The 24,663-nt window shown below is 46.6% G+C and overlaps 1 protein-coding gene and 1 long non-coding RNA gene across 3 annotated transcripts in view; one reads left to right on the top strand and one right to left on the bottom strand.

The window, feature by feature from the left end:
- Positions 1-24,663, top strand: part of LOC413319 (dynein regulatory complex subunit 7) — a 77,775-nt gene that overhangs the window by 1,349 nt on the left and 51,763 nt on the right. The gene's annotated exons all lie outside the window — the stretch shown is intronic.
- On the bottom strand, positions 694-24,315 carry LOC113218766. The gene is made up of 2 exons (XR_003304644.1): positions 6,682-24,315; positions 694-6,582 (listed from the first exon to the last, which is right to left on the bottom strand). It is a non-coding gene; the product is annotated as an uncharacterized LOC113218766 (long non-coding RNA).

Below are 24,663 nucleotides of genomic sequence, written 5' to 3'. Positions count from 1 at the left end.
TTTATTTTATTTATCAACGAAAAGTACTACATTATACATTATATGAAACCTCATATCATATAACTTATAAATTATATATCTATATATCTAATCTTATTCTTACATTAATAATTATTATTTTATTTGCACATCATATATATTACGTCATACATACATCTATACATTTTCATATTTCTATAACCTATAAAATGTTGATAGAATTTTACGAAATAAATTTTATATCGATTCCTATATATTATAACGCATCATCGCAAGGAATTAAATTTATAGATACTTTAACACGATTCCGATACAACGACATCGAGTTTACTCGATTTGTTATACGTATACTGTAACACCAAAGGCGATCCTGTAGAGTTCGTTTATTTTGACGGGTGGAAAAAAGGGGAGGAAGCAGGAATCGGGTAGTTTCCCGGCTACGGGTCGCACGGATCGGGCTCTGGCTCGTTCGGTTCGTTGCTCCTCCGTTTTAATTCGTCGCTCGCCGCCCTCCAATTTCCTCCGCGACCAGGTAGCTCCGGGGTCCCGACGAAAATCGATGGGAAAGCCCCGGAGATTTTCACGAAAACACACGAGTCACCGAGGTCGGATGGGTAAATGAAAACCGGAGGATCGCGAGAAGCGAAAGATGTCGATCGATGCCGATACGCGGAAATTGAGAACGCCAGGCTTTCCCCGTTTCCCTCTTTTTCCTCCTCCTCCTCCTCTTCTTCGTCGTCGAGGATACGCGCGGTTGCCTCGCGATATCGTCGAGCGGATCCGTGAACCGGAATAACGATCGGCCGCGAAACCAGTCGAAGGTTATTTCAGATTAAATTCTATGAAAAGTTTTGAGCGTGGTTTCTTCGAAATGTTCAAAATTGTTATTCCGAGTGTGAGATAACTGGTGAGGGAGGGAACTGTTACGAAATTTAATCGGGCCATTGTCGTGGCTAATTCCTTCGAGGAAGCGCATATCGTTTACCGCAATAACTCGTGGCACGAACCACCTGCTCGGCCCCAGGCCACGAGGCAACTGCGATATAACCCGGATAAAAACGAACGTTGCTAATTCGTTGCGCGCTGCTGTCGCCTAACGTTTCAAATTTTCACGCTCGATCTTGAATTCAAATTTTTCGATGTCAACGTTTTATCGTTGAATAATTTTGAATTCGATGATATACAGATTCTAGATGATTTCATTAATATGTAAACATATCGTTAAATTCAAATTGGATTGGATTCTCGTTTTCCGAATTTATCGGAATGTCGATTGATGCATTTATTTCGTTGAATGATAAATAATTTGTACGAATTAAAAAAACAAATCTTCAAATAACATTATAAACTTAAGATTTTTTTCACTCGGTTCTCAAATTTCTTAACGTTATACCAAAAAAAAAAAAAGAAAGAAAGAAAGAAAAAAGATATCCCTAGTAGTAATTATACATTAATTGCATTGCTTCGGTTAATTAATCGCGAAGCCCAGTTACCTCGATACATCTCACAATTCATCCACCCTTGTCGGACAGGTTTATTTCAATCATCTAAGCCCGAGAGTTGCATTACTCTCGCTCCACTTCTTATACGAAGCAATCTTCCCAACGATCGTCACGCGATATTCCCCTAATTAAACCCTCGCTCGTCATAGTTCGCGGGCGTAGAGTTTCGCGGTGTGTGTCCAGCTCGCGTATTTAAGCCGGTCGCTCTCTGCGTGGCATCCACGGCGCGCCACGCACCGCGTATACACCAATATACCGGTAGTTCCTATCGATTATAGATAATCGACCGGTCTCTCCGCCAATCTCCGATTCGTAGCTCGGGGGGTAGACCCGTTAGCGATGGTTAGGGGAAAGGAACGATGCGAGCGAGACCGAGAACGGACTAACCGAGCGAACGAGAACGCGAGCGAGAGAGAGAGAGAGAGAGAGAGAGAAGCGTAAAATGAAAGAGCGAGAGCGAGAGAGAGACGGACAGACGGTGCGTCCGCGCGAGAACGAGAGAGAGGGAGATAGTGGTGGTGGCAGTAAGCGGAGAACGCCAAGAGGAACCCGACACAGACGACCGTGGCGGGGTACGGGGACGGGGAGGACGTGAAACGGGCAGCCGAGGGAACGGAGGGGGGGGTGTAGCGGGCAGAGAGCCACGGGTGGAAGGGTACCCGGGGTGAAGAGAGGAACGGCGATAGCTGAAAACGCGGCGTGAGTCGCGAGAACTCGAGGAGGGACTTAACGAACGAGCGGACCGAGAACCGACCTCGGAGTCGGGAGTTAACGCTCGAGGGGTCGTTAATTTTCCGATCGTGCCCTTCCCGTCAGAGGCTGCTGCAGCCTCTCTCACGAACACGAACCACGGACACGAACGCGCGGCGACGAATAGGAAGAGCGAGAGAGAGGGAGCGAGAAAGAGGGAGCGAGAGAGAGAGAGAGAGAGAGAGGAGCCCGCTGAGATGGCCAGAAGGCATGCGCGCTGGAAATGGCGCGGCCACACGCCGCTCTCGTCTTCCGCAGGTACGCCGAAAGGACGTAGCAAGAATTCGCGTGGTCACGATTAGGAATGTAAAGGTCACTCGGTTTGGAAAGAAAAAGAATTCGACAGGAGGCGGTGGCTCACTTGCCTGTCCACCGCCTTCTTCGCGAATTATACGAATCGTTTAAAGAGAACGCCTCGTATTCCGTTGTGAGACGATCGATCGTCGCGATCGTTTTCTATAATTTTCTATCGGGCGAAAATATGTTGACAAGTTTAGAATAATGATCGATATATTGATATATAATAATGTCTAAATATTTCGATTATGTATATTTCTCAAAATTTACGATCAGAATATTTAATATAATACATATTTGTATAAGATTATTTGCGACATGATCTAAGAATATCTTGATTACAAGTGCATCTATTTAATATACACATCATTTCAATTTCTCAGTGAAATTTAATCGATTTCTAGGTCACTTCGGAAAGTATTCTCATTAAATCTAAATATCGTAATAACAACAAAGATTATATATTTCAATAAATATTTACAAATAAGTTCACACATTACAATTAGAATATTTCCATCTGATAATATCTCTTTAATTCCTTACACATATCGTCATTTCGCTTTCTACGCTATTCGCTACGAGATTAATGTTATGAAGTTCGCGATGTTATCGTAAACGACTCGCTATCGTTTTCGTCGTACATCTAGCGTCATTTTCGATGGAAATTTTCTGTCCGATTTCTCTCTCTCTCTCTCTCTCTCTCTCTTCGGATCCCTCGGTTATTATTCTCTAGGGATTTCGCGAATCTGCGGGGTTTATTAATTTTTCGCGAACGTGATGGCGTTTGCATCGCTTGACCAGTTGCTGGGAAGCCAGGGATCGGGTCTTAATGTCAGGAAATCCCGTAGTGACGCAGTTTCAGCGTCGCGCTGACGTGAATTCGCGAAAATAGATTGCATATATATTCTCGTTCGTCAGACGATCGTGTTCGAGCAGGGGTGGAAAGGGTGTTGTTAAATTAAACGTTCCTTTATTTTTTAATTAGAATTTTGAATCGAACTTTATATCATTTTTCAAAATATTTATATCGTATATTTTATCTTTATGATAAAAATAAATTAAAAAGAGCCATCTTCTTTAACGAGATTGATCATAAATACGAAGTTTCGAGATTCGAGGGTGGCCAAGGTGTGATTATTGCCCGAAGGTATATCGTTCTCTCTCTCCGTGTGACGCACCCTATGTGCAAACATAAAGGGACAGGCGAATATGGTGGATTAACTTGCTTCTATCGCGTGACTTAATGATTCGTTTAATAAACATCAGTCACTCGTCGATGGATGGATCTTTTAAGCGTTACACAGACACTTGTTGACTTTAAATCCGTTAATCGAATCCCCATTTTATAAAGATAATCGATAGAAAAATATTTGGAAAGAAAAATTTAATTTTTTCACGAAGAGGAAACGAGAGAGGACGATCAATCGGTACGAAAAATTTTCAATAAACGTTTACTCGTATCCTACTTTCGAATTACGAATTCTAATTTAAAAGGTTGAACAAAGGCCGGGATACAACGGTAGAAAATCGAACGGATGCTCGATTGCAATTCCACGGATGGTTGCCTGTACACACGATACCCCTCTTCTAGTTCGGTAACGACACGCGCATTACATAATCGAAAACCTCTAAAATTAGAAGGCGAACGGTCTCGCGAGGCGGTTAAGGGAAAAAGTACGACCGTAGAGAGAGAGAGAGAGAGAGAGGCGGTGGTGCGATGGGTCCGCACGGTTAAATATAACATCTCTGGAGCGTACGACAGGTAGTTGCGCTCGCCAGCCTTATGCAATATATCCGCTTATTCACGAGGAAAAAGGAACAACGCCGGTGTCGTAGACGCGCGAGCATTCGTAACTTGAAAATGCGATCTGAGAAGGGAGCGAGAGAGAGAGAGAGAGAGAGAGCGCGACGAAGGCCCCGGTTGGAAGGAAAAGGATAAAGAGAACGCGAGCCGCCTTCGCCATCGTCGATTACGTAACGCCAACCGGTGTCCTTCTCGATTTATATCGGGGTGCGTCCTTCCTCGAGCCACTCGATCACCATTCCTCTTCTTCTTCTTCTTCTTCTTCGAGTTTCCATTGCGTTTAGATTGTGCTGTGGCTATCGCGTTGGTATTATTTTTGGAATATCCGATTTTCACGCGGAATTTAATTTTATACGACGAAAAATAAAGATCTGACTTTTAAAAATATGTAGAAAAATTTTTTTTTATTATTACTTTTCGATGATCGTGAAATCGTGTGATAATTAATATTATAATTTAATTTTATTTATCGGGAGAAAAAGATTGGGAAATTTAGTTAGGATTGGAATATTATTCCGAGAGATCTTTAGACGAGATTCGAAGACGGGTTCTCGATTGTGATACGAATTAGGGATGGGTTAAAATCGCAAGAGAAAATTCGCCAAGAATTCACGAAGCGTCAATGGCTGAGAGGTAGAAAGTTATTTACAGCCTCGTTCCCGAACTTGATCTTTGATCGAGCACTGGAACCGATAATCTCCTCAACTGGCGATCTATCTCTTTAAAGATTGCCTCCAAGTGGGGGACAAACACGACGCTTTACCCGGAAGAGATTCTTAATCTCTTCGGAATACTCTTGTAATAGATTAATATTTCTCCACCGAAACGCCATTTCTATGGGGTTCTATACCGAAAACGTAAAGCTACTCGCGATAGCCAAATCTAAACCTCTCTGATTCATCCTTGTCCCTCTTACACTTTCTCTTATTAGTCATCCAACCATTGAACTTTCCTAATCATCGGGCATTTTCCTTTACTTCGTTTATTGCCACGAGTGCACACGAACGAAATATCTCTTTTTCCAAAACCGCGAGAACTTTCGAAGAAGATTAAAAGTAATTTTTAAAAAATCACATATTTACACCGATAAAATTAAACAATCGCGAGGAAAGAAAATTTTATTTTTTTCACGATCGATGTTAAAAGCGGGGAAGGATTTCCAGTTTGTCTGAAAGGGAAGCGCGCTCGCCGAGCGGAAATACGGTCTCGTCCGTGTTGGGAGGGCACGTCGAAGGGAAGAAATTCGCGCGGTCGGTCGTCGAAACGAGGCGAGGTGGTAGCAGGTGCGGCCGTTAAGTCGACGGCCAAGAGGAAAACGGGCGTAGGTATAGCGGTAGGCGAAGCGCGCGGAGAGCTGTTTTCTCGGAAGGATCGAACAGGACGGTCATAGAGGAGGAAGAAAAAGGGAGGGGAAAAAAAGGGAGGGAGGGAGGGAGGGTTGGAAGTCGAATGAGGGACAAGGGAAGTCTCTTCTGTGGCGTGGTCGTCTTATAGACCCGAACACTGCCACGACCTACGTGGATACCTCTCCTTTTTTTTTTCTTCCTTTCCTTTTTCTTCTTCTTCTTCTTGTTCTTACTCTTCTCATAGGTCGAGCCTTCCTCCGCCGACCTCGGTAAACCCATAGTTGTACAAGGGGGTTCGTCGTTAATTATTCGAGATTACAGGGAAAATCCGGCAATAAAAAGTTTGTCCAAAGGGAACGTAGGTATAGTAGGCGAGGCCGGTGGCGAGGTTTCACCAGACGACGTCGATGGCGGGCAACGGTGGCCGTCCAGCCGACAAACAACCGCCTCTACACGCTCGCGACTATGCGGGCACCGATCGATCGAGGGCCCCCAGTCCCTTCTCGCGAACGCCACGGCCGAGAGGAGAGGCGACCGCCTTTAAATTTCACGCGAGAGAAACGGGCAACGACGTACCCGCTCGCCTCTAGGGCCACGCTCCTTTATCTAACTTTGAAATCACTTGGCGCGTGTTCGAAATGAAATTAGAGATTTTGGGAAAAAGTTGACGATGCGAAAAAATTGTTTAAAAAAGATAAGTGAAGTTATCAAAAATTAATTTGAAAGGTTATAACGAATATATATATATACGATATCGAAACGTTTATCGCCAATAAACGCTCGATCTTCAATCTTTTGCACCCTCGAAAATTAAATCGAAATTTCGCATCCTGGGGATGCTCTCCCCCTGACAGACAATCCCCTAAGCGTAAGGATATAAACGAGAGGCGTACGTGTTTATTTCCTATGTAAAGGAAAACGATTCTTATTAATGCGGAAAGATGGGAAAAGTTTGAGTTACATCGTCGATGTAACGAAAATAAATCTAAAGCAAAGGTTTTACCGAGTCGTAGTAGAGTCGCAAGGACATGGTGTCCTTCGTCCGCGTCGAGTCCGACTGATCCATACTCTGCCCCCTCCCCTTCTCTTCCATCTAATCGCATTCGCCAATTATTGGACGGATGAGGGTCTCTTGGCGAATCGTTCGGTTAATTTACACCGGCCGTGGTTTTTATTCCCGTGCCGATAACGTAGTTCGGTGGTCGCGTACTTAACGCGTAACGACGCGAGATTAATTGGAATTCCAGAATGGTCGGGGCTTCCGAGCTGGCGAGAGAGGAAGGTCGATCCGCGTGGAAACGGTCGTAAAGTCGCAAGGTCGTGGACGAACGAGCGATTCTGCTTGTACGATTCTTTTCAATTTCTTAGCTTTTAAAAATTATCTTATCTTTTTTTCTTTCTTTCTTTCTTTCCTTCTTTTTTATCGAGCAAATATAAATTTATTTTTATACGATGTATATTCCTTTTTACTCTTTACCATTTTCTTTCCTTCGAATAACACTTATATTTACAGTTTGTTTGAAATTTAAAGGTTTAAAACCGCAACGTTTTTCGGACTAGTAGTAAATACTACTCTCAATATTTATGATCAGATGACTCAACTGTAGTCAACGTACACAGCAGAAAATCACTTTTGGTAATTCCTTCAACTTGCCAAGTAAACGAACACTGTTTGTATCTTGGGAACCACACTTCCGGACGTGTGTTTATATGACATTGGATAGAATACGATCCTTAAATTTGTGCTTTCGCGTGTATATATGTTTTAAGTAGATAGATATACAAACTTTACGTATAACTCTAACGTTTTAAAAATAAATAAAAATTAATAAGAAAAAAATATTTTATAAAAATTCATCGATTTTATATATATAAAACCATTGACGACGATCGATTTATCGGAAAAGTAGCAAGTTTTATCGCATCGAAATACGAAATCGAGACGAGTTTCTTCCCTCGCGTGTCCAACGCGGAAGCGGAAACGTCGTCGAGCCCAACCCTCTTCGCCCCTTCGAAATCGAATCTTTTTACCTCCGTCGCCTTTTCTAACCAATCCAACGCTCTCGATTCGAAATCCTCTACGAATCCCCGTGACGGTTCGCTAAACAGCGTGAATAATCCGAACAAAAATGATGCCAAGTAATTATGGCGGGTTCGATTCCGCGGAGGGTGGAGGGGAAAAAGGAGGACGGCACGGCGAGCAAAGGCAGGTATAAAGCGCGGCAAACAAGACGAGTGGCCTCGTACGCGATTCCACGGTCGAGCCCCGTTTAATACCGGCCGAGGGGAGTGTGCACGGTTTAAGCGAGAGAAGGAACGGTCGAAAGAGCGGCCGACGAGAATGCGCCACGCCGCTTTTTCGGCGGAATACCTCCGCATGCAGGGACACAGGAGGCGAAGGAGAAATCGTGATGGAAATTTTTGGTGAAATGAGGTAAAGGAGGGAGGATGTGGAAAGAAGGAAACGGAAGATAAATTCCGCGCGTTCGTGTTTCGTGTTTTTCTTCTCCATCGATTCCGAAATTGCAATTGTAAAAAATATGAATGTACGAGATTCGACGATAATTTATCATATGATATTAAGAGTAAAGAAAAGAAAAAAAAATTCTTAAAACTATGTTTCGAAATGTCGCATCCTATCTAAATAAATTGAGAGGGGTGGACTGGTGTGTGTATATTGAGATTGATATTGAAACTGAAATTTTGTTTACTCGCGATAAAAATATAATTTATTACAGTCGGTATTTCAGGTTTTCTAATTTGAAATATGAGATGTAATATAATTGGTGAAAAGAATCGTAATATAATTTTAATAGTCTGATAGATATGTAATAATACTTAATATAAGAGGCAAATAGAACGACATGATAATTATTAGAGAGTTAACACTTTCGCGGGCAAATAGTATACTTATATTTAATTAGCGCACGCGTTCAACGGCATTCCTTCACGAGCACCGATATCACTTTACTCAACCTCGTTATCCTTATCCACCGAAATTAATCAATGGCATTCGATCATTCGACTATTAGCAAACTCATAAAACGTTACGAACAATTTAACACTTGTATATCAATATATACCTTTCAAATTATATTTCAACATCGTTTAATTCAAGAATACTATTTCAAATTCCACTAAAAATTAAATACTTCGATTCAATACAATATAATCTAAATCTCTCCACGATATAAACTTTTACAGCATCAGATACAAGCCGTAATCGTAATCGAGGAGAGAAGAGACATCGGTGCGTCATCGATGGTGCGAAAGCGTGACCAGTTATAGCGCGCGGGCACACGCGAATTAAAGAGGCCTAGCTCAGCGGAAAAACCCACGAAGGCCGCGTTTAATCGAATCGTAGCCGGCTAACAGGAAGAAAGCTCGTGCGTCGCAGATAAACTGTGGCGGACGAGGCAAACGCTGACCGCGTATCTACAATTCCTATCCATCCACATCGTCGTCGTCGTCGCCGTCATCGTCGTCGTCGTCGTCGTCGTCGTCGTCGTTGACGTTGTTCCGTATCGTTGTTTCGTCCGGCGACAGAGTGCCGCTGCCGGGATATACGCATCGAGAACATCCCCTCCCGGCTGCCACGGGTCGCGATACCGCGACAACCGGCGACGACGACGACGACCACGACCACGACGACGCCCGCTCGGTGTGAGGGGAGGCAAGGAGGGAAGAGGAGAGGAGAGCGGAGAGCGCGGTCTCGCGAGAGGAGGCGCGAGGAATGTATCTAGATAAAAGGCAGAGCACGAGTTTATCTCGGCGGGCGCCTCGCGCTTAGTTGTATTCTTCTACGCGTCTATAGGGTGAGACGGAAAATAAAGAAAGTTTTTACACGCGTCGAGAATAAAAAGGGAAAGATATACATCTCGTAAGATAGGGAATAATGGAAATACTTGTATCGAGATTGTAAAAGTCAATATTTGTTTTTCAAGGATCGAAATGGAGAATTCGATTCAGTTTGATATTTGAAAAACGTGTGACTTATTGATTAATCGATTACATAAGCGTGGATAAAAATGGCAATTATTAAAAGATATATGCGTGTACGATCGATGGCAACATAGTTACGTTTCATTCTTCGTTGTTCATTATCACGGTGATTACCGCGCTGTTATTATTTTCGATCTCTAAAAGAGTCGCGTTATTTTTATTCCACTGTGTATACCCATCTGACACTCGATCGTGCCTATACGTGTGAAACCGTTCGGCTCGTTGTTGGTACGCGAGCGATCGCGTCGTATCGAGGCAGCAGCCGCTCGTTCGGTCCGTGTGTGCACGCGATACCCGCGTCCAACACACAAAGAGACAGCTGAGCGAAGCGCAGGGCAGGGGGGGGAAGGGGCCGGTTGGGGCGACGAGGGGCACAGCGAAGCGGCAGCCGAGGAAAGAAGAAAAAAAGGAGAGAGAGAGAGAGAGAGAAGAGGCATCGAGTCGTCGTCTGCCGCGCGAGTACCGTTACGCGCGGGGACGGCGGGCTCTCCTCTCGTCGTGTATACGCGGCACAATGGACTGAAGGAGCCGGCTCCGAAGTCTTCTTAATTTTCTCCTTGGTGCGCGCGCGGTCGTGGCGCGGCGCGACGAGCACACGGGCGGGCGGCGAGGCGAGGCGCGGGGCGGGGCGGGCGGATCGAGCCGGGCGGAACGAGGGAACGGCGGCAAAAGTCGGCGGAGAGGGACGGAGACACCGATAGAGTGCGTTGGACGAGGACGGGGCGAGAGATTGGGACAGATGGAGACGCGGCGAACGGCGGTTAGAGCGAAAGGAAATAGAGGAAGGAGAAGGAGGGAGGACGCCTCTCTCTCTCCTCGCCCCGGCCGGCGACGGGCATCGAGGCGGGCTTTAATTAGCACGGGATTTCGGCGAACGACGGACGGCCAACGTCGGAGAGAGCCACGCCGTGGACGGACGAACGAACGAGTCTCGAGGTTTTCCGTGGCAGAACCGTGGCGGCGCGCTCACCATGGACAGAGATAGGAGACCGAGCGAGAAAAAGTGGCCGCGATCGAGCGAGACGACCGATCGAGGACGACGGAGCTGACGAGGAGGGTCGGGCTTAGATAAACGGAGATAGCGAGTCGGGGCAGCGTGAAGAACCGCCGCGTGAGCCGGTACCGCCGCGTGTCCCGAACAGGCGAGGGCAATGGGAACGGAGACGAGTAGACGACCGAGTGGCGAGCGAGAGCGACGAGGACGGAAGTAGGGATGGCTAGAAGAAAAAAGAGGGGAAAAAAGGAGAGAGAGTGGAAAGGAAGAAAAAAGGGGGGGGGAGGGGGGAAGAAGTTGCGAAGCGGGAGAGAGGAAGGGACGGATCGGGCGGAACGAAGAGGGAAGGTTGATGGCTAGGGAGAAAAGGGCGAACGCGCGAAGGGTGTGGGAGCTAGAGGTGGCTGTCGGATAGTAGGGTGAGGGCGGAAGGAGGGTGCAGAGGTGGTCGAGTCGGGCGTGAGCGATGAGGGGGCGGCAGAGCACAGCGGCGCTCGAGGGCGAGTGAAGGGCGGCGCGGCTGAGTCGGGTCGGTCGCGAAGGGACGCGCGCGCGGCCGGCTAAATAACGGCCTGCCCTATCCTCCTTCTCCTCCCACTGCTCTCCCCCGCTCGAGTCCCCCCTCTCCCCGCCCGCCCGCCGGCCGCGCCACCGTCGTGCCGCGCCTCACCCCAACGCCGAGAGCCTCGTCGTCCACCCTCTTCTTCGACCTCCCTCCCCCCCGACCCCCTATCGGCCACCCGCTGGTTAGACTCCCTCGATCTACGCTCAACCTCGCACCTCGGTGATGAGAGGGTCGGCGAGGATGTCGGGGGATACTAGATCGAGGTACTACGTCGAGGGGCACGTAGGAGAAGGGGAGGAAACGTTCCACACCTCTGCCCATCGTGTGTTTTCAGCCTTACGTACGCGTTACGTCCACGTAAGTGCGACTTCCTATCCGCGATTCTCTGTCATTTTCTTTCTTATTTTTACGCTCTACGCTCCTATTTTTAACTCGCTTCGACTTTTAGGAGAGTTCGCACGTGTATTTGTCACAATCGCCCTTGTATGCATATATATATATATATAGATACAAGCATTTTATATATACGTATGTATATAAAGATGTGCCCTATCAATTATATCTTCTTAACATTTTTTTTTTTCCTCTTTTCTTTTATAATTTTCATCGCCTTTTCTTTTTTTTTTTTTTTCCTGCGTCTTGTCTCCCTGATTTAGTTATTAAACGAGAAAACGAGATCGCAATTGCGAGCGAGACCTTCGTGGTTGGCGACGCGCACGGTCACTCGCGGGTCCTCCGCTCGCGGATTCTCTGGCACGGTTCGATATACCAGAGGTTATTTAGACCCAGACGTGCTTAACGGCACCCGCTTGCGAAGTAAGGTTGCGACGCGAACCGAGCTCGAGCTACCGTGATCTCATCGCCCCTTTTTTAACCCACGCTTTCGCGCTCCCTAATTTTTAGTCTTGCGATCACGTTCGCGTGTAAAACGGTCTCCACCGGTGAAAGATGGCGGTTTATCGAACGCACCAACACTATTCTTATTTTCGTCATTCCCACCTTAGTTCGGTCGAATACGCGTAGAATGTTGAAAATCGAAAATAAAGCGCGCCAGTAATTAGCGATTATCGATTGTACCGCGATAACAACAAAAAGATTTCGTATCCGAATAGATTTCTCAATTTCGAATTTTTCTTATCTTGGACGTTTTTCTTGCGAAATCGTTTCTCGAGTATAACTCGACGAAGAGCGTAAAACTTTCGAAAAATTCATTCTGAAAATCGAAAGAAATAAAGAAAAAAAAAAAAAAACGAGCCGCGAACAAGAAAAGACTATAAATATAACATTACGCCGACGGTTTATCTGCGTCAACAAGCGCTAACGCCACCGTGTTTTCAGGCTTACGTGCACGATATACGCGTTTATACGTGGGCGCGCATTTCCCTTCCCTCTTATCCATGCTATCGTGTGTTCGTGTCCCTTCCCGTTCTCTCGAACATTTTCCCTCGTCGGTTTTTCGCAGGAATAGAACACACATCTCGGTTATTAAAGCAAAATGCAAATGTTCAGTGAAAGCTGTACTATATACCTTCGATTATTTACCATTGAGCGGAAAAAATTTCAAGTTGGAAATAATCGACATCGCGGCTAATTTTTTTTCAACGCGATCGACGCGTTATTCACGAGCGAACTTTCTCCTTCGGCGCGTCAAACGAACGCGTGGAATAGTGACCTTGTCAGACCTTCCGCCAGTTCCTTGCGTTCGACGTATAGTCGCGTAGCGGTTGACATTGAATCGTGGCGGGAAACGTTCGCGATATAATACAGCGCGCACGTGGGGAGAAAACTTGTGTACAATGAAGCACGCCAGTGGAAATGCCGGTATAACAAACGAGACTCCTCGATTGTGCGCGGGGAAAGGCGGGTTTTAGTTTGTACATTCGTACATGTCTTCCACTGACTCGATTCTCTCCTTTTTCCTCTTTCTCTGATTCGCTTTCTCGCTCTGTCTCTTTCCCGGTTCCGTACACTGTATATTACGTATACATACATACATACATATATATATATATAAAACACACACACATAGCAGATACGTATACCGCTTTCATATAGACAACTATACACATAACTAGGTATAACTCGACTCGAGTTCTCGAGGTGTTTCTGTTTTACCTACCGCCGACTCGTAAACGCAGTTTAAGCGACTTCCAGGCGGCAGTCAGCGCCGCTCTCACATTACGGAAGCGAAGTTTTCAAGTTCCGCGACACTGACCCAGTTTATTCTCTCTCCCTCCTCCCGTCCTCTTTCTCTCTCCGCCTCCCACTTTCTCTCTTGCACTCCAGCTTCTCCCCACCTTCCCACCCTTCTCTCATAATACTTCCAGTCTGCCGGTAGTTACAGTTTCCCGCAGGTACGTCTGTGAATATAGGCCCTCGCAGCGCTCTCGCTCTCGTCTTCGCTCTCAAGGGTTCGGATTTCCTTTACCGCGACCGATCCCGGTCAATCCGAGACAACCGGATGTGTCCTCCGCTCTCTCGTTCGACATCACGCTGCCGATTCTTTCCATCTTTCTCTTACGTCACTCGTTCTGTATTTAAAAAACGAATACCATATTTTCCCAACACAGCTTTCTCGCAATTTCTTTCCTCGAATTATGACATCGCTATAAATACACGGAAGAATGAGAATGCGAAAAATTAAATATTCGACGAATCGAGAAATATTTCGTTAAAAAAAAAAATTAAGAAAAGAGATATATCGATGGATTACGAGAACCGTTAACACGATTTACGTAATCAAATCATTATTCTTGGTCGCGATAAACGTTCGGCGACGCTGTCGCGAGCAGGACTTAATTTGTGTCTGCTAGCACTATTGACCCTAATACCGACATTAGCGACTGGTATAACGCTGCGCGGCCAAAAGAGCATTTGCATCCCCTCTCCGTCTACCGCGCGCGGCGTTTTCTTCGTTTTCAGAATACGCACCGGCCTCATTTCCGAAATACGTACACCAGACGCGTACTATCGACACGAGGAGAGGCATCAACGTCCGCCAGCAGCGTGGTGTGCAGTGCCGTTTCCAGCCGATCGCAACGAAAGCCATAAAAGCCGTTGCCAAATCGTCGTCGCTCGACCGTCCGCGATCCCCTCGGCTCCCTCCGTCGTCTCGTCACGTTCTCGCCTTGTCCCCTCTCTTTCCCGCCCTAGCGTTTCCTTCTGCCTCCGACACTCTGCTCGGTCGCGCTCTATCCATCTTTCTTTCTCCCACGAGCTCATGCTCCGTCAGACTTTAGTGGCTCGGTCTGCGTCGCTCTCATCCGCTTCATTGTCCGCGCCTATATCCCCTTCGGCACGTCTCACCTTTTTCGATCGTCGTCGGAACGCGAGGAGCCTCGCTTCGCGATTGGAAAGCGCCGCCCCACCTTATTCCACCCTTCTCTCTCTTTCGCTCTTTCCACTTCGCTCCCTCTCTCTCTCTCTCTCTCTCTCTCTCGCTCCCTTTAACTCGATTCCCCGCATGTCTCGCGATCTTCGTCCCGCTTCTAGCCGTTTCACCGCTCGTTCTTTTTATCTTCTTTTTTTTCTTTCTTTCTTTCTCCGTCTCGCGTTCTCCGTCCATACGTACCCCGTGGCGAGACGATTCGATACCGTGGCGTGGCGTCGGCAATGGTGGCGGTGACTGCCGCGACGGTGGCCGGCTGTGCCAGTAAAGAAAAAATGCCTCCGATCGAGGTTCTTCGTTCTTTACCGAGAGAAAGAGTAACAGGCCTCCGTGAGACGCGCAGGGATAAGCGTAAAGGGAGCATGGGAGACAGAGGCGAAGCGAGGAGGGTAGCGTATACGCGGCGGCACGAACAGGGCACTGGCACATGTACCGTGGGTAGGGCCCTGCCAAGCCGACCGACAGACTGGCCGGCCAGCCAACCAGCCATCAGCCATCCTGTCATAGACAGGATGTGAGGGTCCGCGAGTCCGGGCCGCGTCGCGTCGCGTCGCGTTTCGCCGTCACCGCCACCGCCATTTGCGACCGTCCTCATCGTTGTCGTTGCGTTGTCGTCATCATGGTCGTCGTCCTCGTTGTCATCCTTGTCGTTGTAGTATTCTTCGTTTCGCTGGATTTCATCATTCTCATCGTTCTTACGTACGTTTACCGCGTACGCATTTCTCGCTCTTTTTTCTTCTCTTCTCTTTTTTTATATTCCGTCTGGGCAACATCTTCTATGTACGTGTAATAAGCGCGCAAGGGACGCGCTGAAATTTAAATAGAAGCCGGTTAATCGGGGAAACTGAGGCGACTTAAACTGTGTCGACCAGGTCTAAATACCACCTTAACTTTTAAAATGTCATAGATTATCGTACCGCGCAACGAAACGTTAATTTCCACATGTCGATCCTCTCATACCTAGTAATCGATCTTGTAAAAACTGGTTTAAATCGAATTCATCGCCGTCCTCGCCATCGTTGGTGTTGTTATGCTCGATCGCTCGCACGTCTTTTTCTTATCTTTTTTTTTTTTTTTCTTTCTTTTGCTCGCGTACTTTCTCGTGTCCATCTTTGTCCTCCATCCCTCCCCTTCTTATCTCATCGCCCATTACGTTTTTTCCGTCTGCGTGGCGTATACATGCGCGCGATCAAATGCGAGCAAATAGAAGCACGCGTGCAAGATGCGCGCAAGTTTGCGCAGTATGAAACATTTTGGGTGTTTTAAAAGAGAGCCGGTTTAGCACCGACCGAAAGAAATCTCTTCCCTTCGCCAACTGTAGCAAATTCGATGATCTTGAAAATCAACAAGATTGAACGGAAGAGAAAATGTACAACTGTCCAAAAAACTTGCATGTGAAATGTATCAAGATTGAAATCGATATATATCGTTTGATTCAATTTTTACGTACAAGTTACGCCAAATTGTCTATCAATACTGTATCTTCACGCCATTTTTTCCTTATCTTTATCTCAAATACAGATGTTCGTTATCGATATGGGAAGGGAAAACCGCGAGCGTTTCACAACGGAAACACCGCCATTGATCCATCGACACAGAAACATGAATGGTATGAAGTGCGGTTCGATTCCATATAGAAACATCCAATAACTATTATACACATAACGTACACCAATGGAGAATACTGTTACCCTTCGCATAAATGATTCGTTTGTATTCGTGCGCAGTGGTTAATTCGGAACGCTTTTACGCGTAAACACTCCAATTATACATATATATCTTTATGAAGCAAAGCAACTCGCTTTTACCATCGCCAACTTCTCGCTGCTAATAAGGATGTCCATCGTCTGGCAATCGTGAACGCGTACCGCATGGAAGCGCGTAGATTCGAGATGCATAGCGAGCCCAAGTTCCAAGCATAGCACGGAAACGCTGACGGTCCGTGCGGTGCCGTTTCGCAGCTACGTTATACACGCGAGACGAGGGTATATAGAGCGAGATAGCGCAAGAGAGCGAGAGAGAAGGGAAGGGTCGGTCTCCGGGCACCCGGACCGTGGTGCTCGTAAATTCTCGAAAGGAACGGTCCGTAGCAGCGGCTCTCTGTTACCTTACCGCTCTTCCCGCGGTAATATTACTCGGCTTATATTGCCAGGCCTCGGTCGTAGGAAGAGGAAGGACCGGTTGGCGAAAGCGAGACGGAGAGAAGGACCGGTGTATACGTAAGCAGGGCGCATCCGTGCCGCCGCGGCTGGCTGGCTGGCTCGCTCGTTCGCTCGCTCGCTCGCTCGTTCTGGCATTGCCACGACTTCGCGTGTACGTGCGAGGAGAAGCGAACCCCGAGGGATCGACAGGCAGGCCCAGGTACATATACACCTATATATCCCCGTGTGTAGTATCCGCCTGTCCGTATACGAGATACATGCTAGTATGTACGATGCGTTCCGTAAGTAAATGTGTACGTGTTTACGTGTGCGCATGGAGGCTCTCGTGAAGCGACTGCGGCGATAACGTATACCAGGAAAGCAACGCGTCGTGGCGCGACGTTGCCGCGTAGTTGTATATTGACCACTACTACGGAGGGCCTCCGTCGCGTTATATACCCATATCCCCTTTGTGCGAACTTGAGTTCGCGCACGCAGGCAGGCAGGCACGCACGCACGCACAGCACGCGTTAGGGGGAACGGGAATGTCCAGAAAGGATATAGAAAGGAAGGAAAAAGGAGGATAAGATGAGAAGAGGGAAGAAAGAAAAGGACGCGACGCGACGACGCCCTGTGGCACATCGTGAGGAGAGCAGCTGGTCGCCGCTGCGTGCGACACTTCCACCTCTCGTGCTCTCCTCGCGGGACCCGCATGCCACAGCGATCGACGATCGTGTGGCCCGAGGGGCCCGTAAAAGCTACATCACGCCGCTCTCACGACGCGTATAGAAGACTAACCTTCATTGACTGTCAACCCAACTTATGTATAACTTAACTATATATATATATATATATAAAATAACCCGTCACATTTGTGTGTACGCTGTGCGCGCGCGCGCGCGCGTGTACGTATGTACGTACAAATGTTGACTCGCGGTGTTTTCGTTTGCCTCGCACGATCCGGATATGTCGCTCGCGGCTTGCCCGTTCGCGTCCGAGCGACGTTCGACTGCTCTCAATGCTCGTCCTATCGCGGCGAAACGACGCGACAAGAATTTACTACGTTCTCCGAACCAAGCTGCCCGGTTTGACCGGATATACCCGCTTCTTCCGATCTCGTCAACAATTTCTTTGTTGCGTTCGCTATTTCTGTCCGTCCGTTCCTTTTTTTATCTTTCTATCGTCTTAATCGTATAAAATTTAATAAAATTCAATTTATTTGTCTTGCGAATCGAAATGGTCTGACAAATTTTCGCGACATGAATCATTAAATTTAACTCTGTGTGTGTGTGCACGTTTCGTGTAATGATATATTTTCATGTATTGGACACTCGTCGCTCTTCTCAAGATATACTGGAATCATCAATTTCGTCGATACGGATAAAATCGATATAGGAAAAATTTGCGATGTTTTGATCAGTGATTGATAAACTTTGAGGATATATAGACGCAGGTTTCTTCTACTACGTCATTGGCACAAAGAAGCGCGTTTACCACGCGAAGTTTTGCCGACAAACGCGTGGTCGCGCGCCACTGTGTGCGCGCATCTCGCGCATACACACAAACTTGGTCGTCGCTCGAACATAACCGTCATCGGTCGCGGCGCGCAGTGACTAAGCGGCGCAAAAAATCCTGTGTATTGCGGACCGCTCACTTTGAGGTAGGGGATTTACGATTATCACAAGGGGAGAAGCCTGAAATGTTCGAAAGTATTGGAACATATTTGTCAATAATCATTATTCGGACACCTCACGTCGAATAAAAAAACATTTATGAAATTTCTTTAGCTTGTATTATATAAATTTTCTGAATAGATAATCTACGCTACTTTTCGTATGTATATGTGTATACTTGATTGATCTCGTTATCGTTTGATAATCGTATTCGAAGATGTGTGAAACTTGACATTCGCGTAAATGTCAAGACGAGACTAGATTTCGATTATGCGTTCGACGAAAGAAAGACTTAACTAGAGATTCGCGTGAAAGAATTTGCTTGTCGAAGTTGAGCCAGGTCGGTCAGAGACTACGCGCGATCGCGTGTGGCCATGTCTGTGTACGTATACATGGCTACTATTAATCTCGCGCGGTGATACGTCATTCCGAAGCACCGCCTAACCGACTCTTATCGAATTCGAGCCACCCAGTGCTCATTATACATTCGAGAGGCCGGCAGAACGCATCGATGTACGGGAGGCGTCGCCGCGGCTCATGATAAATAGGGACACGGTCGACCAACTTTTTCAACGACGATACTAAGAGAAAAGAGTTCGATTTACATCTGGATAACCGTGATCCATCGCGCAATTAATCAAGAATCCATGGAACTCGGTGTAAAATTCTCATTTTTATACAATTAACAACCGCATCTCCGGTCGATTAAGCCAGACGTTAGCCGAGCTTAAAGGAAAACTAGTTCGCGGAACGATCGATACGATGACGCTATAGATTTCCGGAGAGTGGGTCTTGACGTTCGTGTCGCCGCGTTTAAGCGTTTCAGCCATTGTACAACCCTAGCTGCGCGCTACTATATACCATCGTTCTTTCGTGGCTCCGGTTCTCTCTCCCATCCCGAGGGCAGCAGATGCCGCGTTGCACACCGGCGCGTTTTCAATCCGCCGAAAATACGCGACGTTCTTTTGAAACGCCAAGTCTGGATCTCTTTCGAATCTTTCAGCAGGCAACCGACTACCACCGTCGCTAACTCACCTACCGGAGGCGCACCAGTGTTGGCAACTTGGAGAGAGAAAGAGAGAGAGAGAAAGCAGCACAGACGGAGTTGGATAGACAAAGAGAAGAGAGCAGAGACGCTGACAAGACACCGGGGAGGGAAAAGGAGAAAGAGAAAGAGAGAGAGAGAGAGAGACGAGAGAGAAGCATCCTCTTTAGAAGACCCTTAACCCTGCGGGTGACGGTCGAACGGTCGGTCGGTCGGTCGGACGAACGAACGTCAGACAAAAGGGATCGGGCGGGAGCCCGGGAGGATTGGGGACGGGGGAGGATAACAGTGGCGCGAGACGCGAACCAAGGGGTCCGGCGCGGTTCAAAGGGTGGGACGTGAGGGGAAAGCAGAGGCCTGGCAGCAGGAAGCTCGCGATGCGTGACTCACCGAACCGACCGAATGGCATAGAACCCGCGGGTTCGCGTTCGCGCTCCGTCCCCGTCCCTTTCCCTCCCTCGCCTACCTCGGACCTCTCTCTTTCCCGCCCATTTCGTACCGTTTCGTTCCCTCTCCGTTTATCTCTCTCTTTCCCCCTCGCTTTCTCGATCCATCCCACCGATCTCCCCCTTCGTTTCGGTCACCCTCCTTTTCCCTCGAAGTGGCGGCGAGGGAGAAGAAGCCCCCTCGACTCTGTTCCCCTTTCTCCTGCCCCCTCTCCCCCCCCCCTTCCCCCGTGGGTCGCACGGCCCCGTGTCTCTCGCTCGTTCAGCGCACGAACACTCTGGTTCCTGCCTAGTCCCTAGTACTCGCGTCGCGCTCAGCCTTTGTCCTCTACCATCACCTCGCGTTATTTCACACTCTCTCGCGCTCGCTTGTGTGCGCGCCCATATCTCTGTGTACACGAGGTGGACCGCGCCGGGCTCGCGTGAGAAAAAGACGCGCTGCGTCCAATGTATATATATATATATATAGTGCATGTCGAACGTAACTATATAGATCCTATATATACTATATATATATCACCTATCGTTAAATCCATTGTTACTTCATTGCATCCGAACGATCTGCCCGTGAATCGATTCCAACGACAAATCGACCTGTGCATAGTTGCCCTTACATCATTGCTCGTGTCGTCCAGAGATTCACCTATGTTTGCGTCTACGCACAATTACATCTAATCGTGTCCGTGCTTATCCTCGCTCGCTCGCTCGCGTTGTACGTGTACGCGCGCGTTGATTGTATGCATGCGTGCACCCGTACAATCGGAGGGGGGAGGGGGGAGGTAGTGCCCGCCGCTAACCGCGTCCGAGCGAAGAATTAGCGAGTCGTGCGACGAAGGAGACTACCGTAAAGTCGTGGCTCGTTATGCGTCCGACAGAGTCGCTTAGCCTGCTCCACCTATATCGTAGGCAGGCGCGTTCAGCCGCGTCTCTAGTATGGGTGTATATATACGGGCATAGAGAGGCGGCGCGCACGAGGCGATGGGCCAGGAATGGGTTCGAGGTTAATGCGCTCACCGGGTCTAATGACCAAGGACCGACTTTAGGGTGGACCCGGTATGGCTCTGATGCCTCTACTGAATTTGCGGTGGAACGGCTCGCTTTACGTAATTGCTAATTAGTAATTGGTGGCGCGCCACCATACAACGTATATCCGGCCCGAAATTTTTAACGGGTTTGACAAATATTTTTGTCGCGTATAATATGATAATTTGTTAAATCATATCATATTATCGATCGTGGATATATTTTTATTTATTTTTTTTTGTCGAATTGGATTAAAAATCACGAATTGAAGAGGAAAGGGTAAAACTCGATTCTTCTTAGGCCGGAATCAAGAGACAGGAAAAAGTGCAGTCTGGTATTATACCGATTAAAATTGGCCGTAACAGGCTTTATTAGAGACCGACAAATAGATTCAGACTGAACGTATTAATTAACGTTAATTAAGAGCAGGAGGACATTAATAGCGTGCGGCTATCTTTATCGGCGCGTTTCCGACGCGACGTCGCGTGAGCCACCTCTGGAAACCTCTTGTTTTTCAATTCCATACCGCTTCAAATACTCTTGACTGTTATTACTTTCCGATTTATCGTATGATTTACGCGATACGCTTCTCTTTTTTTTTTACCTTTTCACGATATTCCTATTCAGCCAGGAACCGTTGTCCGTTGTATTCGACTAAAATTCTGGCCGGTAAGCTGCTTAACTCGCTGAGTAACCGAACAAGCACGCGGCTAATTCCGTACCGCGGAACATTAATGCGGAATTAAGATCGTTAAACATTAGAACAAATTGAGTTTGCTGAATCTTTTGTCGTTAATAATTCTCCCTTATTGATTCGAAATTGACAAAGTAGAAATCATACCGATATATATATATATATATATTCATGTTTTTCAAAAATCTTAAAAAAAGTATATCGACCCCTTTTTTACGACAATCACTACTACGCTCTTCCATTTTCCATCAATCGTAAGTTTGGGATGAAAAGTTTATAAATAATTGTCGTAGCGTGACCGAAGAAAACATTCCGCAGTGGTGGCCATTTTATTTTTAGTTTTATATTATCGATGCATTAAGTAGCTTTCATATATGCCAATTATGCCCACATTATTTATCATTTTTCCTGTGTTAAAAGTCTCGCGATACCTTGCACGAAATCTCAATATTTGTCATACCGAATACTACTTCGACGGGTACGTTATGCAACGTTAAATTCTCCACTTACGTAAACACGAGGTTGGGTTACAAAGCAGCCCTTGGCTGTATCCCGCCTTTGCCTATTATCGTTACTCTTTAACTATCTAAACACCCTGTCATCTGGCTTTAACTAATAAAAAATACTCCAACAATAACGACAATTATAAACAACAATTACAAACGTCTTTATTGGATAGAAGAATATATATATATGTTCGTAGAACGTCGATACGAATCGATTATTAATGAGAGTGGGATAGGTATATTCGATCGGCCTCGAACACCGGCCATGCGAGAAACTCGCGTCCTTTGCCGTTCTATAAGGACACGCTCGATACGTGAACAAACGTCTAAGGCCGTGCCGTGACGCTGCGATCTTTCGCGCTTACGAAACACGCGCGCTAAAAGCGCGCCGCGATCGGTTTGCACGGCGTTACGCGGCTGACGTAATTGCGCGCGCGACCGCTCGAACGAACATGCACGAATGGTCCGTACACGAGGCAGCCACACGAGTTTCTCCTCGAAAATCCCCGTATCAGCGCCGGAAGCAGCTCGAAACGACGAAATCGCCGGATGGATCGCGATGTGGTGTGCGCGCGCGCGATACATCGTGAACACGTATATGTATATATATACACACGTACGTGCTCACGCTCACACGCGCGAAACGAACGACAGCGTTCCTTCGAGGCGAACGCGTTTCTGTGCCACAATCTCGCTGCCAGGGCCAAGCACCCCGCTCTCGCTTGCCAGCCCACTTGCTCGCCACCGCTTTTAGGATCGAACTCCCGACGCTCTTGCTCGACCGCGCCAAACGTTCCTAAAGCGCGCCTCTACTGATTTAGATCGTACGAGAATCGAGCTATATAATAAAGGATTTTGTTTGTTTTTAGCTTTATTGTTTTTTTAATGCCTATGCTTTGTTACGCGTTATTAGGAGAACGTATATATGTGTATATTTTGAGATTTTGTGTAGATACGAATCTTTTTGATCGTTGGAATGTCGTTTTAGAAACGAAATTGATCTGCGTATATTCTCGTTTAAATTGAATAGATGGATAAGTTTTATGTATTGCACGATATAGTGTATTATATGGCGCTACTATATGACGTAATCTCTGAGCAATGATTCGTACCTGCTATTAGGGTCACTAACCCTGTCGTGCCACCATAACACGATTTCGTGGAAATTATTCACAAATCCTTAAAAATATTCCCATCCTTTTTATTCGGATAGTAAATTTAGAATCGAAGAAAAACTTGTTGCGTTATCTATCCGAAAAAGCATCAACAATTTAACAGCCTATATTTTATAGCCAATAGAAAGAATAATATTAAGATCATAACGTGTTACGCGCAATTAGATCATTATTTTTATTTATAATGACTATATTATAGTGTAGTGGAAAATTTTATGGTAGATCGTTTATAAATATTTGTAAAATTACGATCTTTAATGTCCGTTATTATTCTTCCACTGCGTGCGATCGTATCACGATGTAGAATTGAATAATATTTTGAGCTAACTGGAGCTAAGTTGAAACTATTCGCGAAAGAAATCGAGATCGTTCGAGGTCACGAAGCTCGTGAATCCATTGAAGCGATGCCGGACCGTGGTAGCGACGGTGTTCGGAAGTGGCAATCGTATTAATTCGATTCGTCCCCGTTGCGCTATCGCGGCGGCGGCGGCGGCTGGGCGCAGGACGAGGATAAAAGATGCCCAATCACGAACACTTGCGACGGTTCGCCCTTCGCGACGTGACGTCAGAGCGGCGCAGTCGCCGACCGTGATTCGTCACGGTCTAGTTTCCCACCTCGCCGCGCTATATACGAGACCAGGCCGGGTTGCTTCTGCCGTTCTTTCTTCCCCTCCCCTCCCTTTCTCTCTTACTCTATCTTTTACCTATCGCCACCGTCGCCACCGCGCCGCGGCGTTTTGCGAGTTTTGGCGCGGATGCAGCGGCCACGGACGACGGAGAATGCCTTTCTCCTTTCGGCTCCGCTCACGAAGCTCGTTCGATCGAGACGCGTCCTGATTAACGAAATTAAACCTAACAGACCGGACTGATATTCGAACGGAATCGAAGATTAGCTCGTTCCTTCGATCGCATGCTCCCGGATCTCTTTTCTCATTTTTCTATCCATCTTGTATTTCAATTTTTTTCCAATTGTTAGATTTCAAATCTAAAATAATCCTAAAAAATCAAATTTAAGACAAAGTTATTATATTTGTGTTTCGCGTTATATTTTACGTATTTTTGTTTTATAATACTGATCGGTAATCAGAGTATGTTAAAATTTATCTTCATTAAGTTCCATCGTTATTAACTTTGTGTGATTGATAAATTCTTTTTTGTATAATTTATTAAATAATAATCAGTTCTTTTCAAATTACATCTCGATCATCCAAGATAACTCTATACGCAATACTTAAATTTTTTTGAAATTGAAATTTCTGAACCTTTTCGCTAATATTTCCCTGCAAAAAGCAACTCGCCGATATACGGGTCTCGGTCAGTGAATTTTGTGAAC

Source organism: Apis mellifera, linkage group LG5 (assembly GCF_003254395.2).
Source record: "Apis mellifera strain DH4 linkage group LG5, Amel_HAv3.1, whole genome shotgun sequence".
Taxonomy (NCBI): domain Eukaryota; kingdom Metazoa; phylum Arthropoda; class Insecta; order Hymenoptera; family Apidae; genus Apis; species Apis mellifera.
The sequence above is the reverse complement of the archived record's forward strand: the minus strand, read 5'-3'. Positions and strand labels throughout refer to the sequence as shown.